Below are 18660 nucleotides of genomic sequence, written 5' to 3' on the forward strand. Positions count from 1 at the left end.
GCCGCTGGAGGAAACGCCCACCGCTAACGGCTGGAACTGAGAAGAAAAAAAAACAGCAGAACAGAATCATGACGGTTCAATCGCCCAACTCAAATATTTATCGAGGTTTGTTGCGTTCGCTGTTAAAAAATACAAAGTTGAGTGAACAAAAAATGTCAATGTGAACACGGCGATTTTTTTTTTTTTTGGGGGGGGGCAAGCAACTTCTTTCCTTTGTTGTGCTAACATTGTTGCCATCAATCTGTTTGGCCTGCTCATTTAGTGAAATACAATAAATAAGAACAATTCGATTCAAAAATCTATTTGGAAATATATTCGAATCATTCTTTTTCTGATTGACATTTCTTCAACTTGAATGACTGTTTTATCCCCCGAAAAGTACAAGTTGTGATTTTGCTTCGAAAGCTAAATGCGTCCGCCCTGACCGTGGAATGACTCCGTTTCCTGCCCGTAGCTTCTCTTCCTCTGTCTGTGCTCTTCTCTCACTTTCCTGCCCCCCCCCCCCCCCCCCAGAGGTTCGAGGGCGGATGGCGTCTCATCGCCTTCGTCCTACGCGCTCTCTGCAGCAAAATCAATATTTGAGAACAATTTGCAGCGCTCCCCGGTGGCTCGAGTATGGCGTCGCAACCTCGGCTTCGGCTCTTCCGGACACGGATGGTGTCAGAGAACCGTTTTAGCAATCGGCCCCGAGGTCAAGAAAGACTTCACCATCGCATACGTTGGTGCGCCATTGCCGGTACCGCTGATCCTCTTTTTGCCCGTTTTTTGGGAGGCATTTCGGATTAGACAGCGCAGCTCAAAAACCTGCACCGCCTATACATCCGTCCGCTCACTTGGGCATCAAACGTGAGTTACCGCTATTCGAAATGTGAAAAAAGATGTTATTTACTCCGAGCAAGCAGACCGGCGGCTTTCATCTTCACGGCTGGGCGTCTGCTGTGACCCGGACGCCGGAAGACACAGAAGCAATCGCGCAGCAAACGACGGCGCGATAGCATGCTAATGAGAGGGGAAAAAAAAAACAGTCGACAAAATCAAAGCCACACAGCATCACTCCCACTGAAAGAAAGTCCAGGAGCGGAGTCTTTATTCAGGAGCGAAGCCTTCCAAGAGAGAACTTGCATGGGCACACTCCGGTAGTCTATTAGCACATTGGTCCAATTTGTATCCAGATCGCGCTCGTCCTCCATCTCGAGTCAACAGAAAGCACATGATATGAAAGGCGACCTTCGAGAACGGTTGAATGAAGGAAGGAACAAGCGCACGGGATGGAATCTTTTGGTCTGCTCAAAGGAGTGACATTATTGTTTCAAAAAAAAAAACAGTCATGTGGTCTGGTCAGAAAAGATCCTTTTTCTTTGAGCAACCCAAACGATAAATCAGATTAGAGAAAACCTTTATTTGTCTCACGATGAAGAAATTCCCGGTATAAATAAGCACCCGACATGCATTCGTCGGTCTGTAAAACTACCCGATAGGACTTTTGAGCATTGCCACAAGTAGGGGCCCCCCCCCGCCTGACTGCCGTTTTTGTTTCCTCAACGAGCAGCACACATTGAGAGACGGTTGATGTTGTTATTGCCGACTTTGAAATTTCGTTCATCCCTTCCAGGTCCGGATTGCAAATCAACACGAAGCCAGCATAACCCGCAGCGCCCCCCCCCCCCCCCCCGACCCCCACGCCATGGAGACTCAACGGCATTTTCACTCGCAACGGGCAGGCCTTTGGAGTCGAGGCGTGGCGCCACGACGGAGCGGACACAAACGGCAACCATTCCTCGGTTGCCGGTCAGCATCTCCAAAAACGGGGCATCTGGGCAACTCCGAGTTGCATTTTGTATCCTTCCGACAGCCGAAATCGACAGATTGACAAGTGCAGTCAAAGATCTCGAGAACCCGGCCCGCTCCCCCAGCCGTTGACCCGCGACTCCGCAAAATGCGCTTCCGGACAAATGTGCAAAACCCCCCACTTACAATGCTCAAGCATCAAGAATCAAGAATGGTCCGAGCAGACCTATGGCGGATGTTCGCTTCTTTGACGTGATGCCAAGGCTTATATGCACCATCGCGAAAGCCCCAAAGACGGCGGTGGCGTCACGCGTGCTCGGATGGGAACGCGGCAAGGTTGAGAAAAACATCATCTAAAGCAAACGTCGGCGCATTCACGGCTTTTATCCTCATTACGCTCGCTCAGGAGCGCGATTCGGTCGGCCGCTCGAGCCGCGTAACGGAACGGCGGCCGCGCCGATCCGAAAGTCGTCAGCTGAAGCTGCGAGGATTAATTGCACGAGCCGCGCTCTCGCGCTGCGCCCGATGTGACAAAAGCCCATTAGAATTCAATGACACCCAGCGAAAAAAGAAACAAAAAACAAAACAGAAACAAGAGAGAAAACAATCGGAGGTGCCGTTCTTATGAATTTTGCAGGAGGCCTGCAAAGGGCTGATATTGATGGCGGAGCGAAAAGGGATTGTTGAACGTCTTCCTCGGAGCGGCTCGCTCTGGCCTCGCCGCGTCATCAAACTGGCTTATCTCTCCCAAGCAATTAGCCACTGGAGGCTCTATTGACCGGCGTCTTTGTTCGAGCGACTGGCTCCATTAACGCGGCCGCCGCCCGGCAGTCTTGGCGAGGCGGCCCGTGTCGGCGCCCATGTGAACGGGACTGATAAACAAGGAGCCCCGCGGTGCGCGACACGGGAGCCGCGCGCGTGCGTATCAAGCGGCTGTTATCGTCGGCGGGGTCGGGCGCCGGCGCCTTGCATCCCCGATCTCTCGCCCGTCTTGCCGCACGTGTCGTGAAGGCCGCCGGCCCTTCATTTGGCAATTTCACATCAGCCGAAACCCGCCAACGCCGGATGCGCACAAACGTGGTTGAGATCACATTGCAAGACGCTTCCCGGAGCTGACGGGAGGATCACGCTCTCGACGAGTTGACAAATCGTGACACTTTGTGCTCTTGGTGGATGCAAGGTGAGGGTGGGTGTGTGTGTGGGGGGGGGGGGCTGACTCTCCGCTACCCTGAGAATAGGTTGTGATTTTTCATCGGAGCGCTTTTGACTTCCTTTTGACTTTTTCAAGGTTCAATTAGTCGTTTCGGAGCTGCTTTGTCAGTTGTTATTGAGATGATTTCTTGTTGTATCCATTCATCCGGTTTTGGCTGATCCTTGGAGAGGATCGCGGTGGGGTGCCAGGGCCTGACTTCGGGCGGGAGGCAGACCACATCCTGAAGTGTTCGCCAGACAGTCGCACGGCACATCTCGGGACCGACGACCAACGCCAGCCAGCCATTGCCCCGCCCAACAAGCCCTCCAACGAGCTCCAACGAGCTCCACCTCCGCGGGGCTTGTTGGGCTTGTTGGGCTTCTCTTCTTGCGCTCTGCCGCCTTGGCGGCCAGCGTGACAGATCCTCCATCAGGCGAAAATGCGAGCGGAGCGGCGGCAGCGCAGGATGGTGGAAGACGGCGAAATTGCTCCGTCATCAACGTGCTGTGATGGAGGCTCAGCGGACACGCTAACAGTTACAACTGGCCAGGCGGCGCTTGTAAGCGGGAATGCTCGGACAAAAGCGGCCGCCTGAATAATTAATAAGCTGGAAGAGGATCTGTCTCTGGGGGATCTGGGGACATCGATTCAGCAGGGGAGGGACTGAGCGAGGCTTGAGAAAGAATGGCTTTTTTCTCTTTTTATAACGGCCTCACATGCTCACGCTCACGCGTGGCGTTTCCTGCTGACTTTTTCCGATGTGAAATGTTGTCAGGCAACATAAGGCTGCACACTGTCACACAAAAGGTGAACAGGAGGAGTTCATTTCAGTCCCGCATGTCCAATGTAGCCCATAATGATCTGTCGCGCAGGCTTTTTCATCCTTTTGGCTTGCCCCGTCACTTCCACTCAGGTGCGACTTGTGAACATGACAATGAGAGCCCAAATTGGCAGAGAACGAGCTGCGGCCGGATCCGAAACGTGTTCCTCCCTCCCTCGCCCCTCACCACCATTGCGATTCTTGGGCCTGGCTTTCCCACGAGCGGACGGACGGAGCCGTGCGAATGCTCGCCCTCCTCTCGGCAACCTTCTTCGGATTTCCCTGCCGAGCTTCCGTTTGGGAACCCGCGAGGCCTCTTTGGGGCTTTGGCTCCTTTTGCGCCTGAGGTAGTAGTCAGAGAGATTAGTGGGTGGCCTTTCCCTGACGAGAGACGTGCGCTTGTTTGGCATCGGGTGGGCGGGTTACATCATCCCGTCGTCCGCCTTACGGCCGCGCGCTCCTTTGTGCTGACACGGGGGACAACGCGCAAAGACCGTCATCAGAGGAAATTAGCTCAGTCGCCTTGAAAGCGCTCGCTTCTCACAATAGCCACTGGCCACGCTAAATCCTGAGCCTGTCACTTTGCAGGGGTTGACTCCGATTATTCTCTCAATCCGCCTCCGAAGCAAATTGCATTATTACAATTATATCCATTGCGCCACATATTGTGGATGACGCGAGACAGGGAAAGAAGGAGAGGGAAGAAGAAAGATGTCAGCGAGAAGGGCTTTGGGGCACGATCAAGCTCCCCAGCGTCTTTTGCTCTTCCTCTATCTTCAAAAAATAAATAAAAAAGAAAGGTATAGTAAGGTTTTTTTAGCCCAAAGAAACGACCATGTATAGTAAGGCGTTTTTGGATGAAAAAAACGACCATGTATAGTAAGGCATTTTTGGACGAATTTTTTTGCCGAAAAAAACGACCATGTATAGTAAGGCGTTTTTAGATGAAAAAAACGACCATGTATAGTAAGGCGTTTTTAGCCGAAAAAAAAAAGGACCATGTATCGTAAGGCGTTTTTAACTGAAAAAAACGACCATGTATGTATAGTAAGGTGTTTTTGGATGAAATTTTTATCCGAAAAAAACGACCATGTATTGTGAGGCGTTTTTAGACGAAATAAAAACGACCATGTATAGTAAGGTCGTTTTTAGCCGAAAAAAAAAAAAAACGACCATGTATAGTAAGGTCGTTTTTGGATGAAATTTTAGTCGAAAAAAACGACCATGTATAGTAAGGCGTTTTTAGCCGAAAAAAAAATGACTATGTATAGTAAGGCGTTTTTAACCGAAAAAAACGACCATGTATATATAGTAAGGCGTTTTTCAACGAAAAAAAAACAACCATGTATAGTAAGGCGTTTTTAGCCGAAAAAGACAACCATGTATAGTAAGGCGTTTTTAGCCGAAAAAGACAACCATGTATAGTAAGGCGTTTTTAGCCGAAAACCCCCCCACCATGTATAGTAAGGCCTTTTTGGACGAAAAAAACGACCATGTATAGTAAGGCGTTTTTAACCCCAAAAAACGACCATGTATAGTAAGGCGTTTTTAGCCAAAAAACGCCTTACTATATATGCACGGTCGTTTTTTTCGGCAAAAAATTTCGTCCAAAAACGCCTTACTATACATGGTCATTTTTTTTCGACTAAAAGCGCCTTACTCTATACATGGTCATTTTTTTCGGCTAAAAATGCCTTACTATACATGGTCGTTTTTTTCGGCTAAAAATGCCTTACTATACATGGTCATTTTTTTCGGCTAAAAACGCCTTACTATACATGGTCATTTTTTTCGGTTAAAAACGCCTTACTCTACATGGTCGTTTTATTTCGGCTAAAAACGCCTTACTATCATAGTCGTTTCTTCGGCTAAAAATGCCTTACTATACATGGTCATTTTTTTCGGCTAAAAACGCCTTACTATACGTGGTCGTTTTTTTCGGCTAAAAATTTCGTCCAAAAATGCCTTACTATACATGGTTGCTTTTTTTCGGCTAAAAACGGCTTACTATACATGCTCGTTTTTTTCGGCTAAAAATTTCATCCAAAAACGCCTTACTATATATACATGGTCGTTTTTTTCATCCAAAAACGCCTTACTATACATGGTCATTTTTTTCGGCCAAAGAATTTCGTCCAAAAAGGCCTGACTATACATGGTCGTTTTTTTCCGGCGAAAAACGCCTTACGATACAAAAAACGACTTCAAAAGCCTTACTTATCATGTTGGTCAAAGAAAGAGGGGATATGTTTGCAACATCTGGGGATTGAACACCCAACCGCTAGTTCGGGACATGGTTTCTCTACCCCTGAGCCACACCACAGGATAATTTCTCATTTGTTTTGTGTTTTCTTCAATAAAGCTGCAAATGGTGGTTAAAGAAAGATGTGACCTTGTTGCAAACACTGGGCATCGAACACCCAACCGCTGGATTTGGGACTTTAGCTTTCTACCACTGAACTAACCCACCACAATGAACATTTGGGTTGTTTTGTGTTTTTCCTCAAATAAATTGTCTTTGGTGGTTAAAGAGTGGACATTGTTGCAACAACCAGGGATCGAACACTCAACCTCTGGTGTGGCACTCCATCACTCTACCACTGAGCCAAACCACCACATAAGGCAGTGGAGTTGTGTTTTTTTATTAATCATGGTCGTTTCTTTCGGCTAAAAAATGACTACATGGTCGTTTTTTTTCGGCTAAAAACGCCTGACTATACATGGTCGTTTTTTTCGGCTAAAAATGCCTTACTAATTATACATGGTCATTTTTTTCGGCTAAAAACACCTTACTATACATGGTCGTTTTTTTCGGCTAAAAATTTCGTCCGAAAACGCCTTACTATACATGGTCGTTTTTTTCCGACTAAAAATGCCTTACTATACATGGTCATTTTTTTCGGATAAAAACGCCTTACTATACATGGTCATTTTTTTTGGCTCAAAACGCCTTACTACACATGGTCGTTTTTTTCGGCTAAAAACGCCTTACTATACATGGTTGTTTTTTTTCGGCTAAAACGCCTTACTATACATGGTCGTTTTTTTTTGGCTATAAATTTCGTCCAAAAATGCCTTACTATACATGGTCGTTTTTTTCGGCTAAAAATTTCATCCAAAAATGCCTTACTATACATGGTCGTTTTTTTCGGCTAAAAATGCCTTACGATACATGGTCGTTTTTTTCGGCTATAAATTTCGTCCAAAAATGCCTTACTCTACATGGTCGTTTTTTTCGTCCAAAAAGGCCTTCCTATACATGGTCGCTTTTTTCGGCTAAAAACACCTTTCTATACATGGTCGTTTTTTTTGTCTAAAAATTTCGTCCAAAAATGCCTTACTATACATGGTGGTTTTTTTCATCCAAAAAGGCCTTCCTATACATGGTCGCTTTTTTTCGGCTAAAAACGCCTTACTACACATGGTCATTTTTTTCGGCTAAAAAATCTTTACTACCAGTGAGGTTAATAATCCGACAAGGCAAAGTATCTGTCGGAGCCCTTCGATATCCTGAGAAACAGGTGCGCAACGGGAAAGCAACGTCCTCCTCTCCAACCGGAGCTGGAAAAACAACCCAAAAAAAATTAGCATTAATGATAAATCTGAAACTGTTCAATGGCATCATATGCAGGCATGCATTATTCGCAGTACAAATCAAGACGAATGGAGATGCAGATTGTCCGCAGCCGATAACACGGAAGTGGATCTTCATCAGGTGTCATACGCGTCACGTTTTACAGAGTCCAAAAGCCTTTCGCGTACAACTTGATGATGGGGTTTACAATTCAGCCAGGGTTCAGGTTTGTCCGTGGCTGAAAGGAGGAGAAGCGGAGGAGAAAATGGATGCATGTGGCCGATGTGATCTCATTGCCACGCCATTAGCGGCACTGTTCTTGTTTGCGAGTATGCCCTTGCGTATGTGCTGAGGCGTCTGTCTGAAGTCAGCCCATGGACCCAATTACACTTGCTAATGATGTGGCCTGTTTACAGATAAAGCCCTCCGCTAACGATGAACGCGGTTGACGGATGCGGTCCGGAAAAGCGATTCCGGGCCTCGCTTTGTCACAGCTCAAAGGATGGATCATTCGTTTTAAGCCCGGCCGCCGCTTTTACAGCCGAGTAATCACTCCGAAAGCATCGTTTTGCTCAGGAACCCGTCGGAATGATTTGTCTGCAACAGACGCGTTGGCAGCTGTCACGCCTCTTTGCCGCCTTGTATTTTCCTGTGGGCGCCTCTCGGGAACAAAGCAACTTTTGAAGCAATGGAAAAAAGTTGCTTTGCTTCCCGAGATGCTCATGGCACCGTCTTCCATCGCGTGTGCTGGGATCTCAATAAAAATGTCAGCGGAAACCGAGGGCAGTGATGGGGACCATCCGACATGCTTGTTTGGTGGCTTTTATTACAAGAAGAAGACGAGCTTTGTTTGACAAGAAACGTTTGTTTCACATTTTCTTCCCCGTTGCACCAAACACACGGTCGACGGTCTGCTTTGGTGTCCGGCTTCACTCTTTCAGGATTGTGCCAGCATGGGCGCAATGTGGTTGGAATGCCACCGATAGAAATCTGTCGCTAGGGGCTACGCTGGAAACATAATTGAGTCACTGCGAGTCGGTTGCTCGGGACAACAAACCATCCATCCAGTCAGGAAGCAACAATGATCGGGACTCATTTTCACCTGTCTGCCTGTCCGTTTTGTTCAGAGGTCGTTTGCAAGGCAGCCACTTTAGAAGGTGGTGGCCATGATCTCCAGGGGGCGAGATACTGGCGCCGTTGTCGATTGGGACGGTGCTCCAGCGCTATCTGCTGCCCTTTTGCTTCTGTCCCATCTGACCCTTGACTCTCTTCGGGTGTTCCATGACAAAGACGTCCGACTCAAAGCCCGACAGGGCTACGACGACCACAGGCGGAGGTGCAGAGTCCCATTCCGGCTCCGGCCTTCCTGTGTGGAATTATCCATTCGCCTGCCATGCATATTTTGGGAAGTTGGGAGTAAACCGGAGTAGCCTGAAAACACCCCCCCCCCTCCCCCAATAACGCAGGCATGGGGAGGATCTGTGCTGTGTGTTACACATACAGCACATTTGACAATAAAGTTGTATCCAATCCAACTTGGTTCAGAAGTGACGATGTCACCAACGCACGGCCAGAGTCAAGCCTTTGACGCTCACTGAACTGATGTCGATGAAGGTTGCCGCTCCACTGGGTGCATCCTTGGATCAGGATGGAAGAGGATGCGGGAGATTTCCAGAAAGTGTCGTGGCACGTGCGTACATTAGAGTCTGTCTCGTCGCCGCCAGTCGCAAGAGCGCCGACCCGCCGAGAGACCGCTCTCATCTGACGGCTCTTCGTATGGACGTTTGTTCCTCAGGACCGGGGCTCCTCGTGTTTTACTAATGCCACGCGCCGCCGAGTCGGGCTCTCCTCACTGACTTCGCAAGTCATCCCTTTCCTCGCCACAAATCAAATTAGCCCAGGCTCGATTAATCATCAGACGGGGCACCCTGTGAAAGGGGGCTGACACCTTATTAATTCCCTTAATTACATCTTGTAGGAGGCTTCAGAATGGTCCTGTCGAATTATGCCGCCTCTGACTCCCAACTCTTTCAACTTGGCTACACAAATTATTTGTGCAAGCGGGGGTGTTTTAAATGGATTTGATTTGGAATCAGCAAGTGTGATGAATGCGATCAAAGCAGAGGTGAGCTTTCAAGGTAAGCTTGTCGGCGGGTCGGAGTTACGATTTTGCTCAAGGTGATGCTTGAGGATGGTTCCACCCTGATCTGGGACCGAGGCGCCGACGAGGATGGAGATTCCTCTCCTGGGAATGAACGCCCGGCCCTCGCTGGCCGCCTTTCAAACTCATTTTTATTCTTTGGCTTTTGACGAGACTTCAGTTTTACTTTGACCGTTTTTGTGCTTTCGACTGTCTTTGTGTTGAATCGATTGTTTTATGGCTGGTGGTTGTAGGACTTATTTTGGCTCGGTGCACTTTGTAGACAGCGGTGGTTGTTTTCAAGCGCTCTCTGAATGACAGGCGAGCGGAGATGAGAATCGTTGCCTCGAATATTACGGACATTCATTCCATGGGGATGGGCTCCAGCTCACCCGAAACCCCGGACTTGGAAATTCAGGCTCAACTTTGATAAAATGACATATCGTGTCCATTTGGACACCCGAGGCCATTTTCCCATACGCTTCCATCACGTTCATCGCTCATTTGGGGCGATCGACAACGCCGACGGAGCCGTCATGCCGTAACAATATGTCCCATTTGTATCGTCAAAGCAATTCTGCCGGTGCTCAAATTGGGGACGGAGGCCTAAGCGCACCCACGCTGCTATGCGCGGAGTCTTCGATGACGCGGTCTGGACATTCATTTAGCGAGGTACGGGCAGGCCGAGTGCGTTTAAATGCCCCGAGCGCTTGAGGAAATTGGCACGAGCGCTGATATGTGAAGTGAAAGCGGCGGCGTGGGCCCCCTGCATGAGCAGCGTGTTGTGTAAAAGCATGGCAATTTCTCACGTGGAGAAGCTTTTCAAATACATTTCTTTCCTATTCGCTTAACATCCAACACAAAGGCCGCTTTCATGTGTTGTACGTCAAACGGCGTTGTTCAATGTGGCTGCATTTGACAATAGAATAGAATGCGTGCCCCGAGGGACATTTTGTATTCATGCCCGACGCAGTTCAATATGAAGTCAGTCAGTCCGAGTGGAAAGATACGCCGTGACCTTTACTGAAGTCAATGGTGTGCCAAATGGTGACATATTATGGGCTTTGTGCACCGGACCTACTGGGATGGGAATTATGCAAGTAAGTAAGTGTGAGGAAAGACAGTACGAGAAACGTGTTGCCATCGCTGAAGAAAAAGAAAAACAAACTTCCAACTGGCACAGCGCTGAAAAAAAATCAAATTACGAATGCGCATGACCTTTTCGAAACCCAACAAGTCCATCTTGGATCTTGCATTGACCATGAGATTTATTATGATTTTTAGAGTCATTTCACAATGATCTCGGTCATCCGAAAGCAACGCGCTTGCTATTATTTCACCGCGTTCTAAGGAATACAATGATGACCTACAGACTAGAGCGGGTGTAGGGAACTCGGGTTCCTCGAGAGCCATGTCCCGCCTGTTTGAGACCCCTCCCTCCTCCAACACTCCTGATTCAAATCATCAGCGAGCCCCGTCGAGGCCTGAAACAATCATGAGCAGTTGAAGCAGGTGTGTTGGAGTAGGGAGGGGTCTCAAACAGGCGGGACATGACTCTCGAGGAACCCGAGTTCCCTACCCCTGGACTAGAGCGTTAACAAATTGTTGAAATTGTTCAGGTACGGTGCGCATATCAAATACAAATGGTCGTTACATAACAGGTAAACCAAAAGGGTGATGCTTGTGTTCCGGCATACATTGTAAAAACTCTCACGTAGACCGAGAGCGATCGTTAGTTTCTCCACCGGTGACCGTCATCACCGGATTTGATGTGAAAATTGCGCCACGGCCACAGAAATCAGACTCGGCAGAAAGCAGACCTGTGCAGAGGCTCAGCTGCTCACAGAAGAGAAAACCAATTGCGGAAGGCCGCGGGTGCGCTTGGAGTAAAAAGGAATGCGCAACCGCTTGTTCAGACCACCAAAATCCGGAGTGTACGTACACCTCCGTACAGATCCAAAAAGTGACCAAAAGAGGAATTGTTTTTTTTTTTTGTTGAGAGGGAAGAAATTTCATCTGTGCTGTATGTAAACATGCAGCACATTTGACAATAAAGTTGTATTCAATTCAATCCAATAAATAAGAGAAAACTAGAGTTGGCGGGCTCGTCCTGGCAATGGCTGCCAAAGGTCCCAATGACGTTTCATTTGAAGTGCCTTGAACAATGTCTCCGCGACGCATCAGAACTAACGAGCGTCGTCCGCCTGTCCGCCGGCACTCTAGCCGATCGCGACAAAGAAACGGTTCGGATGGCTCGTGCAGAAGTCTTTCACCGCCAGCGTCTTGAGCAAACCACCATTGTGTTTGGGATCAAGGCGGCAGGGAGGGAATACGAAAGAGCAAAGCTCCGGACAGTCACACCCAGCGGTGCTGGCGAGGGAATGGCATCGAAATTGCTTTCTGCTCCGTGACATTCTCGCCCGCGGAGATGAGGGCGTTGAGCTGCCCCGCCTCGCTTTGTTGCTCAAATCCATTTGCGTATTAGCACCTGCGTAGCAGATTACGGTAAGCCACATCAAATGTCACTTCGGCAGTCTTAACCGGATACAAGCCCAGAACAGCTGTGGCGCCCGTTATTTATATGGCGCCCGTCTCGGTCAAGCAACGGCGCCGAATCCGTACGACTCTCCCGCGTGGCTCTCTCTCTTCTGGGTCCACTTGAGGAATCGGGTCACCCTTCTGCCTCCAAAGGGAAATCAAACGAAAGCACTGCTTGGTCCCGCCGTCCTCTTCCAGCGCGTAGGCAAGCTCGTTTCTTTCTGGACGTTGTCAAAAGTTTCGACTTGACAAGAAGTTAACTGTTTTTGCTGCGTGGGCTGCTTTGGACTGACGGTGATGTTCTGTTTGCAGAAAGCCGCCCGAAGGCCAGCCTGTTGCTGCGGACTGGGCTGCACGACTTCTACGATGTTCTGACCTCTGGAAAAAGTACACTCTACCTCCGTTTCTTCTTCACCACGCTGCCAATGACCAGGAATGCGATGCCGGGGTCGTACCGAAGCTCAGTAAAGGCATACGAGACCGAAGATATACACAGCAGAAGACCGACTGCTTTTGAGAATGGCCAAAAGCGCTTCACCAATACTCGGGAGAACTTCCTGAATTAAAACTCATTCGCTGCCGAGGATTTTGTGATTTTCTTTTTAAAGAATCCAGGCATTCGGTCCCAGATACGTCTTTATGTATTGAAAAGCACAACAGCGAATGACACGATAAAGAAGGGTCTGAAAATGGCTGGCGCTGATTGAGTTCCTTAACAAAGCGTGCGGAGCGCAGATGGCTTAACTTTGACCGCTTTTCCAAAAGCAGCTCTGTCTTTTCCGTCAATCATTTGGCTGTGTAGGGGGAGCCTCTTTGATTGGGGACGGGCGAAAGACCACAAGCCTCCCGTCTTCCCGCCTTTGCATTTGGGCTGTAAAATGATGAGCTCAAACATGGAAGAGGAGTGGCGCGGGAGCTATTCTTTACATTTCATCTCAAGACCTTTTTTTTTAGCAAGCACTTGGAAACGATTTGCTTTCAAGGGTGCTCCATTGATGTCTGATGTGAGCAATTCGACATCACGAGAGTGAGTGAGTTATTTTGCACAGCGGCCAGATTGCGTGGCGGTTTTCTTCCTCCGCTTAAGATTTGGAGAGTTTGCCGGGAACAAGAAAGTTGAAAGGCGAGCGGGTGCGGTGGGACCAATCAAGAGCGACACTTGTGGGATTTCCAGCGGTGGCAATCAACTTCAACGCAAGCCTGTCATTAATTCCCAGCCATGTCCTATGCCACTCATGCTCATTATGGTCGTGGGTGAGCTGGAGCCCATCGTGGCTGATTTCGGGCCAGAGGCGGCGTAAACCCTGGCACGCGGTTGCCAGGCAACCGAGGCCGTTCTTCTTTTCCGCGCGGGAAAGGTTTCCGGTCATGCGACCGGATGATATCCGTTGGCCGGGTCCTGTAGATGTTCTTTGGAAAGGCGCCACGCGCAATGAAGTATGAGCATAATGACTATAATTGCACAACACAACTTTGCCAATCATGCGCTCGCCTAAATTACAGCTCGCGTGAAGCAGCCGACGACGACGAGATAATGACGTTTGGATGGGAAGAGCGGTCGAAGGGTGAGGGAGGTGGCAAAAGCTCTTGAAGTCAGCCGAGCATTTCATATCCGCACGGGTCGACACGCACGCGAGTCGCCTCTGGTTCTGAGATCGCGCTTAACCGCTGCGGCCGGCGGAGGACCGTCGACCGCATTCGCGTCGACTCTGAAGAAAATGGAGCAGGGCCTCCGTCGGCGGCAAGCCTCCGTCTTTTGGGCATCGAGATCAACAATGCATCAAAAATTCACAGAAAATTGGGCCGGAAGGAAGAACACGGCTTGATTTCTGACACGGGCCCCAAACGCTTGCATTCAGCCTCGCAGCGAGACATTGGCCAAATGGTTTCTCTGAGGCTCGGTGGCCAAATTCATCTTTTGATATGAGACGAGAAAGAGTCAACGGGCCACCGTTTGGAACCCCCTCCTACTCTGCCGACTTTTGAGCAGAATTTGTCACATTAGTCTTTTTCATAACAATCCAGCGAGGTTCTGCGCTGCACGACAGTGGCCGCCTTCTGCAATGATGAATGTATAGAAGCCCATCCGCTGGGAAAAATCGAGCGTCGCTCACACGTGAGCAGGCGAGGGCTCGATATTGAAATCATCTCGTAGTTGGCCCGGCACCAGATTGGAAATCTTGATTCTAAAGGGGTGTTCACACGGCAAGATTTGGTCCGGTGCTACGCCGGGGCTGCCCCAGTAGAGCGTTCACACGTGCAAATTAGCTCCGGCGTAGCCCCGGAAAACAGCTTACACCGGACCAAATTTGATCCACCTCAGGGAGGTGGTTTAAAAATTTGCTCCGGAGCAAATGCTCGTTTGCGAAGCAGCACCGGTGTACATTTGCACGTGTGAACGCAACTGGGTTAAATTTGCTCCAGAGCAAATGCTTGTGAAGAGTTTACGTACGGCGAGAATGCGTTGCTTTCGCGCTCTGTCGGACTTCCGTCATGTGTTTGTTTAATAACGACACAAGACTTGGCTGGTAACATCTTTCCTTTTGTAGGAGACTGGACCGTCTCGGAGTTGTTTGTGTAGTTTGTTCCTTTGTCGTGTGTTCACAACCCCCCGCCCCCCATATAATTTATTTTGTGATTTCCTCTCTTGATTTTCTGTTTGGCGCATTACGTATTTGCTTTTCTGAGTGTCATTGAAGTCATCGTTGATTTACGTTTTCGGGGGCGGTCACTCTCGAGCAGAAGGTACGGAGACCGAGAAGGGGAAGGACGTGCCTGTCCAGTAGTCGCTTGAGTTGTGTATACGTTTTTAAAAAGAACCAACACGACAGCTCATTTGTTTTCTGTCGTTTTGCTCCGCTGCAGAAACTGCCGTGTGAACGCAAGCGGGGCTGCACCGGCTTTGTACGTGTGAACGCTCCACACAATTTGCTGCGGTGCAAAATATATCGCAACAAAATACATCGGCGCAGCGCCGGAGCAAATGCTTAATTGCCTGAATGAATCGGACGCGCCGTCCTGATAAATGCGGCCTGCTAGCAGGGGAGTCGCCTAAGTGAAGCGCGACTGAATTTTGGTGTGCCCGCGACATGTTTGTCCGCCCGCAAGCCACACCGCCACGTGTTGATGCCGACTGCTTATTCGTGCGAGCAAAACGCCCCTTTACAAGGTTCACGCGTCGTACAAAAGACGCGATGCTACGACCCGTCCCGTGGTCATTTTCGTCACGCGTCGGTCGCCACATGTAAAGGAAGCCGGAGCCTGCGAATCGCAATGGAAAAGCATTTTTTATTTCTCAGGAGGTTCTCTCGCAATGTCCTCGAATCTCTCCGAGGGCATAACGGGGCATTTCTGTCTGCGCTTGTCAATACCAGCGCTCTGTGTTTGGGAATCTTTCACCTAAATTGTCCCGATCCGGCGCGTGAAAAGTCCATTGACGCCGTTCACAGATGACCGACGACCACGTTCGGCAGCGAGAGACACGCTCAAGTGTTCCCGCGCGGTCTGCTCGCCAGTCTGAGTGGAAAGCTCACACAATGTCGTTTCCAGAGGCGGTCCTACGCAGTACATTGTTTGCTTCACATTTACTCGCACGTTGACGCTGGACCAGCAACACTGCAAAAGGACCAGTGACAGACGGTTATTTTCACACTTATTTTCATCTTTTTCAGGACAAATGAAGCAGTCGCAGTTATACACGTCAATGTCGGGCTTTTCACTTGAATGAATTGCACTTTTACTGCCGTATATGGATTTTATTTATATCGTTAGACACACACACACACACACACACACACACGTGCGCACACACGCAAACGCACACGTGTCCTCCCATAGAAAGAAAAGTAGAGCTGTAGAATGAATGTACATGCCTTCAAGGTCAAGGAGTCAAATCAAATGTTCGTGAGTGGCCACAAAGGTGTTGGCCATCAGGGCAGACCTTGGAGTCCCCCCCCCCCCCCCCCCCAAAAAAGAAAATCTCAATTCACTCCTGATAGGCTGCTCATGCTTCCCCACTCGGAGGCAGTCCCGAGAAAAGCCGCCTCGGAAGCAAGTCCAACACAAAAGGCAGCTCGAGAGAAAATGTCGTCTGGGTCATTTCTCGCCTTTGCGCTTTTAGTTCCGCGCGCAGGTCGGCGCGAGCTATTCCGCCTCTTTAGCCTTTCGACGGACGTGCGCGGTGAAAGTCTTCACATGGTGTTCAAAACGACCTCAGAATGACCCCGACAGGGCTTGCCTCAGTTCACGCGCGCCGCACCGAGTGAGCGGGAAACGGGAAAGAGTCGGTGGCGAGCTGGCCGCGGCTGTGTGGACCAACACGGGGCTCCTCCATCAAACAGGGGGGATTAGTGTGGGTTGAAATCCTTGGCGCCGAGCGAGCAAAGCTGTTTTATCGAGCCGGGTATCCTTTCTCTGGTCCCGGGTAATCCGGTCTCCGGCGTTCGGATGTCATCGTTTTTACGCCGGCCGTCAGGAAGAGAAAGGGGAGCTGAGGAGAAAAGGGCTGGCGCAGAGTCCTGCGAAGGGAGCGCCTCGTTAGGTCCTGGGATGAATCTGCAACGCAAGGGAGCAAAGGAGAAGGACAGAAACACGCACGTGTGCTTAGCTAGAACAAAAAGGACAAAAGTGTACACGGATTAGGCCCCGAGGAATCGCTCTCACAAACAACGGGAGTCTTTTGAACCGTTTCCTGCTTTTGCGGCGCCCCGTCTCGCCTCCCGCTGCGTCCCGCTGTTACTAAAAACAGACGGCTCAGACAAAAGGAAACAATCCAGGAAAAAAAACAAAAAAAGAAACGCACAGGCCGCTTCCACTCGGTGCTGCGCGCACAAAGGAACGTCTCGCGGAACCGTCGCGCTGTCCAGACAAAGTCGATGTCCCGCTCGTTGAGTTTGGCGCAGCCCCGCCTTCGCCTGCGCCGTCTCGTAAACCAGCCAAACGCAGCCGAGGCTTTTTCCAAACGGCTAAAATGACTTCGGACTTCTTCACGAAATGCCATCGGGGGCCCTATGGAGGAGCGGGGGCCCGTTCGGGCACTCTCGTTTCGCCCGGATCGCACACCGCGACGCCTGGCAATGGGGGTGTCGCGACACCGTTTGATGATTCGAGAATTCGCCGATTGCCGGCTTTTTGCCTCAAGCCAGAGATTGGTATGACCTGCGAGTACATCTATCCGAGTCCCGCATCAGGACGGATTTTGGATGAGAATGACACGAGGGGCGGAGGTTTCGCGCAAACACCGGCTAGAGAATAGAAATGGAAACGACTACTTTGACGATGCATTGTCTTCTTTTCACAAATCCTTTCAAGCATGAGATCAAGACAAAGAGTACTTTAACTTGGACCACAAAGTATTTTGTCGAAAAAAAATCGGTGCAGGTTTCGGCGTCAGGGCTAACGCTGCGCTGCGTTGTAAGACGGCTACTTCGCAGGGATTTGGGCACATTTCCATGCCCAGTCATGAACGTGCTACTGTTAGCATCTGCGAGGCGACTTAGCTTGGATCTAAGAGTCAGCCAAGACTGATGCCTTTCTTCAGCGCCGGTTTCAAGCACCGAAGCTCGAGCCGGTTCCGCAAGGCGGGAAAAGAAAGAAGTGGCGCAAACGCGAGTAGCGGCACGAGCACTAGCACTAGCACAAGCGTGGTGGAAAAAAGGGCCACCCGTTGGCACGCCGCGTACGATCACATGATATACTCCAAGCTCGGGAAGGCGGTGCAATGAAGGTGTGTTTTCACATCGCTCTTCCCGCAAAAAAAAAAAAAAATGGAAAAAGCGTGTTGCCATTTTTGGGCTGAATCCCAACTTGAAGGATTTCAAGGGGGTTGAGCTTGAAAGCTTCCATTGTATTGATTTTGGAGTCACTTTTCACGTCTTTTCTTTTCTGTACTCATTCTATTAAGAACGCACCTGGAGGCCCGCGCAAACGGAGCCAATTCTAAATGTCATGATCTCAAACAACAACAGTGCGGCAGTGACATTTGGAGCAGGCTTTGGCAGGTGTGCGGACGTGATTGAGCGAGGTGACGTTTGGGGCGCGTTGAGCTCTCTCACGGAGAGTAAGCCGCCGAGGCTCAAATCGGGGTGCGTGCAGACGTTAAACGCCAAACCCGTAAGCGTGGGGCTCGCAAACGGAGTTTTAAGCATGTGACGGTCAAGATTTTACGGAAGAAGAAGAACACAAGATATCCCGATCATCATCATCATCATCATCATCATCATCGTGCTCAGGTTTTCAAACAAAGAGGTTGGAAGAGAATTTCTAATGGAAGCATGGCTACTTTGCTGAATTTCAACCCATGATGGGCTGTGTTGGCTCTCCCACTTTCAAAAAAAAAAAAAGCTCCTCTACGGTTGTACGTCTGCCGGCAGGTCTGACAGCCGGGCTCCATTTCATCCCTGAATGCTTTATTGCATCAACATGTGCCCTCTGGTCCTCCAAAGAAATTTGCACGTTTTTCTCAAAAAGAAACGCAACCCAACGTATGACTTGCAGAAGAGCGAAGTCAACTGCGACATACTGATGGGGGGGTTTTTTTTTTTTTTTTTGGTCAGCATCAAGGATCAGACTTCCAAACACCCCGCAGACGGTCGAGCTACTTTGGTCTC

General features: G+C 49.5%; 1 protein-coding gene across 1 annotated transcript in view; it reads right to left on the bottom strand.

The window, feature by feature from the left end:
- Positions 1-15320: 15320 nt before the first annotated feature.
- The window catches only part of tafa1b (TAFA chemokine like family member 1b), a 65831-nt gene continuing 62491 nt past the window's right edge, over positions 15321-18660 (bottom strand). The window contains exon 6 of the mRNA XM_086118553.1: positions 15321-16606. The gene's annotated coding sequence lies outside the window, so the exon portion shown is untranslated. The remainder of the gene's footprint in view (positions 16607-18660) is intronic.

The sequence above is a fragment of the Hippocampus guttulatus genome, chromosome 8 (genome assembly GCF_054856545.1).
Source record: "Hippocampus guttulatus isolate MCC_2025c chromosome 8, RoL_Hgut_1.0, whole genome shotgun sequence".
NCBI classification, from domain to species: Eukaryota; Metazoa; Chordata; class Actinopteri; order Syngnathiformes; family Syngnathidae; genus Hippocampus; species Hippocampus guttulatus.